At 30.6% G+C, this 5,010-nt stretch overlaps 1 protein-coding gene across 1 annotated transcript in view; it reads left to right on the forward strand.

Annotated features, from left to right (window-relative positions):
* The window catches only part of LOC118734438 (60S ribosomal protein L7a-like), a 6,984-nt gene that overhangs the window by 1,259 nt on the left and 715 nt on the right, over positions 1–5,010 (forward strand). The window lies entirely within an intron of this gene.

Consider the following 5,010-nt stretch of genomic DNA (forward strand, 5'->3'; position numbering starts at 1 on the left):
ATTTCTTGGTTCAAAACATTCTCGATATATGTTTTTCCTTTTTTTTTTTAACATGGCGACTGGTTGCGAAACCAAATTCTTCTAAAAACGAAGCATTTTTCCAAACAAAAGTCGAAACTATTTATGCATTTTTTCTATTTTTTTGATATTTAAGGAAATAATTAAACCTTCAAATTTTTTCGACCTGGAATTTTTTTGAAAACACCATTTTTTTCTGAAAACGAAAGAGTTTCTATATTATTATTAAATATCTTGCGTAAATAAGTCGAAAAAGTTAATGACATTTTTTCCATTTTCTCGATATTTAAGGAAATAATTAAACTTTAAAATTTTTTCGACTTGGAATTTTTTGGAAAACACCATTTTTTTCTGAAAACGAAAGAGTTTCTATATTTTTACTAAAGATCTTGCATAAATAAGTCGAAAATGTTAATGAAATTTTTTCCATTTTCTCGATATTTAAGGAAATAATTAAACTTTAAAATTTTTTCGACTTGGAATTTTTTTGAAATAAAATTTTTTCGATTTTGTTAGGCCATGATGGAGATCCACCGAATAGCTGCATGATGTCCAAGCTGATGTAGAGCTTTCTATTTTCAGCATTTTCTCTTTTTTTCCAATTTTTTTCTATTTTTCCACAGGTTTCATATTATTTTCTTATTTTTCAGTTTTGCCCTTGAGCCTGTTTTTTAAAACACTGGAGTTTCGACTCAATCACGATGGATTGAGTTGTGTTTTAAAAGGCAGGTAAAATTCAATGACTTAATACTAATTAAGTCGTGTAAGAAGTTGCCATTGGATGGGTGGCAGCTTCGCTACTCATGTGCATATTTTTCCCCCACGTGGCAGACACCTTGTCGTAAGCGATTGTATTCCGATCGCTGGGTGTGGGGGCTTAAGCTACCAAATACATATTTATTGGTAGTAACTAAGTCTGCCGTCATCTTCTCATATATTTATGAGCTAAGTTTTCTTTATTTTTCACTTTAATTCAGAAGCTAATTTTTTAATTTCATTTTTTTCAGATATTTATGCTCATTTTTATTAAAATTTTATATTATGTACATATTTTTAATAAATTTACCAATCAATTCGATATTAATAAATAATTAAAGTAAATTTTAATTTCATCTTCTATTTTATTTCAGCTATTTTTTATTTACAGGTTTACTAAAATTTCATTCATATAGATATTATACTAATTGTATTATTTGTGTTAAATAATAAACCTAAATCTAAAAAGTACATATTTGTGTTATTTCTGTCATCGAATTTTTCATTCTGCCAAAAAGCCAAACGCGTAAAAATGTAAGTATGTATGCATTTATAAATGTACATATATGTACATACAAATGTACGATTGGTCTGCTTTCGTCTTCCCCTCGCCGCTGCCATCAACACAAATTATTCAATTTCTGCGAATCGGCACCAGATTGGCACGTGCGCGAAACCATTAACCCCGAGTTTACGAAATATTTAGATTTTCGCATAAGTTTGCATTTAATAAAGCAATACTCGTACATTTTGTAAGGTGAATAATATTAATTAATTTAAAATTCTGCATTTAACCATGTTCTCGACGATACATGTAACTTTCATAAAGATTAAACATAAAAATTGTGCTTCATTAACAGTTGCAACCAGCTGAAAGCAAAAAAACTATGTCCGCTAAACGGGTTAAAAACCAACTGGAATTGACATTTTTTACACGCATACATGCATACATTCATATACACATGTACAGTGGAGTAGCACTAACTTGGACATTGCATTGCTTGTACTTTGATGTGTTTGAATCTTTTATGGTACTGAAGATTTGCTTAGGGATGAAAAATATTAAAAATCGTTCGTGCATATATGTAAATATATTTTTATAAACGCTTGGAAGTATAGAAACTTTTAATATTAAAAAATAAATAAAATATTTTTTTTGTATATATGTAAATTTTGTTCAAGGCACATTGACCCACCTGTACAAAAATTGTGGCGCGGCATGGACGAAAATTTTACAATTTCGGACCGAAAAATATGAAAACGAGCTAAGTTGCCACGTTACATCTGTGAACTTCCGATAAAACCTCATATGTTTGTGATTTTACAAGTTTTGATTTTATTAAAAAAAAATTAATGTATTTTGCTGCAGAAAACATACACTTTTATTTAATGTTTACTAAAATGACACTTTAAAATATGAGTTAATGATTGAAATATTGGTATGGAACAGAGAAATAGAGTGTTTTGTCAAAAATTACCAAAAATTGCCAAGATTCGAGATAACTTATTTTACTGGATATAGAGAAATAGTTGCCACTTTTCACTTGACTGGCCGAGATTTCTTCATTTTAAGATTTTAGAATTTTTGTGTCGGATTGAAAAAGTTGCGCTTGTTGGTGATGAATTTGCGGGGAGATGTGCTGCGGTTGTTTTTATCAATGAATTTACTTGGCCTTGAGAAATATGCGCATGCGTTTATGAATGAAATAGTTATTGTTGTATTTGAATATGCGCGTAATTATGTACATATATATGTATGTATGTATGCGGAGTTGTACATATGTACATATGTATGCATTAGCGTACTATTTAGGCAGAAATATGCACATACGTATGTATGTACATATGTAGTGCATATGTAAGTACATACATACCATGTATACGCATGCGTGAGAAATAAAGTCGACTCTAAAGTTAGTTGCAGCTTTTTACAGATATTCCATTGAAAATTAAGTCAAAAAGCTGTAACTAACTTTAGTTTCGACTTTATTTTGACTATGAATATGCCCCATTAATTACATACATACATATAATACAAGTATTGCAGTGAAAAATGATCATTCTCAAAAATGATATTTCTCGAAATATATGTTCTAAATGTTCATAAACATAACTTCTCGTGAAAAACAACTTTGAAGTTAACAAGTGCAATTAATGCATTTGTACGTTTTTTGTCAATGTGTTTATATTTGGAGCAAATTTGCTAGCAAGAAAATTGCGGTTTCTTGAATTGAAAGGAGCGTAGCAATGGTTAAAAATAATAAAAACCGACTTTATCTTCGCTTTTAAATGCTGAAAACAAATTATCAAAGATCATTATCATTTGCACGCTTTTTTTTGTCAAAGCGTCCCTTTTTTAAGTGGATTTGTGAGAAAACTAAGGCAGCTAGAAAACTGCGGTTTGTTGCATTAAAAATAGCGTAGTAACTACAATAAGAATCGTTAAAAAAATAAAAAGAAATTTTTTATTCGTTTTAAAATGCCGACGGCAAATCATCAAAAAGTTGCTCCCATTGCAAATGTTACTATACATTTGCATAATTTTCACATATCTACTTTTTGCATTGCACAATCGTAAAAGCACACATCGTCACATTTGTATCTTCGCACAAGAAATATTCATATATCCAAAAAAAATATTAACAAATACGGGTTTTTCAATAATTGGTTGATGACATTTTGGTGCTTCTGGAGCTAGATTTAGCTCTATTTTTCTATTTAGCTCCGAAAATCCTAAAACCCTAGCTCTTTTATTAGCTATTTTCATATTTATTTAGCACTTTTTTAGCTCCAGAAAGTTTTAGTTGTATTTGGTATATATATAAGCCATAACTTAAGCGTTGATAAAATGGATAATTTCGAGATGTAGTAAGTCCACCATAAGCTCTTGGATCTGGGTTAAAGAATTCAAAAATTAACTAAAACAAAATCCTTTTTATGATAGCGGGGATTTTGTTTTAGCTTACTACTTTTACCTTAGAGGAGAGCTGGAAGTAAAAGTTTAAAGAAAAATTTTGCTTAAAAATTATTTAAGAGCGTGTGTGAATCGATAAAAAAGTTCCCGCCGAATAAATTTTTAACAACTATGAGGTGAATAAAATCTCAGTAGCTCATGAGGCTAGTGAAATTTTTAACAAATGCATAGAAAATTTTGACAATCGCAAAGATCGTTGATGTGTGTAATTTTTCGTTAAATAAAAGCTTAAATTGATGAATTGCAATCAACGACGGTAGATGTGTTCTTAAAATATTAATTTCACTGCAATTTGTAATATTTTATTCCGCATAAATCTGCGGTTATCAAAAATGTACTGCTATCAAAAAATATTTCATTTCACACAGCAGATTGGCAAAACTGTCTCACCATAGTAAAAATATTATTCAGCAGCTCTGCCCATAGAACTTTGTTACCGATTCACACACGCCCTAATTCAAATATCTGAAATTACAGACTTTAACAACTTGTAAAGTATTTTTAGCTCGATGTTATAAGTGCCATAGCAGCGAAATCGAAATATATGCACCTTATTTTGGTTTTAAACGATTTTTTCAGCACTTAATCTTATAAAATTCGTTGTTTTTATGTTATGCAAAAACAACCTTACGTCAATAAATGCTCAACCTTAACAAAAAAATGTAGCTCTTCATTTTAGCTACTATTAGTATTATTTAGCTTTTTTCGACCGTTTTAGCTCCAAACGAAATTTCCCTGGCAACACTGCGTAAATCATTCAAAATGCTTAACATTCATTAAATATACAAAATGTTATTTCTCGCTCAGCTCTGTTACTCCGCCGCTCTTATGTTCCACAGCAGTGTGGGCTGGTGTGGTGTGTACGCAATCAGATTTTGATAACTTTTGACAATTTACACTCTGATTCGTAATTGCTGCTTCTCTGTATTTAACGTTCTCTGGGTGTACTGTCAAATCAGTAAAAGCAAAAACAAAATACATGTAAGACGAAGAAATCAGCTGATCTTACAACGCCACCTTGTATAAATTCGCTTTGAATTTGACATTAAGAAGTACAGCGGCGAAAATCTAAATTCGCCAGTAACACCACCTTGCATAAATTCACTTTGGTAACACCATTTTAAAAAATTCGCCTTGGCAGCAACCGATTACAGTATTAAATCGTGCCATATTTATTTCGATAACATACGTTTTTTTCATTGAAAAAATCGATTCTCTGTAACCGGTATTTGCACCTGCGAACGTATTTCGGATCCAATGCA

The sequence above is a fragment of the Rhagoletis pomonella genome, unplaced genomic scaffold (assembly GCF_013731165.1).
Source record: "Rhagoletis pomonella isolate Grant_MI unplaced genomic scaffold, Rhpom_1.0 Rhpom_scaffold_00002, whole genome shotgun sequence".
NCBI lineage: Eukaryota > Metazoa > Arthropoda > Insecta > Diptera > Tephritidae > Rhagoletis > Rhagoletis pomonella.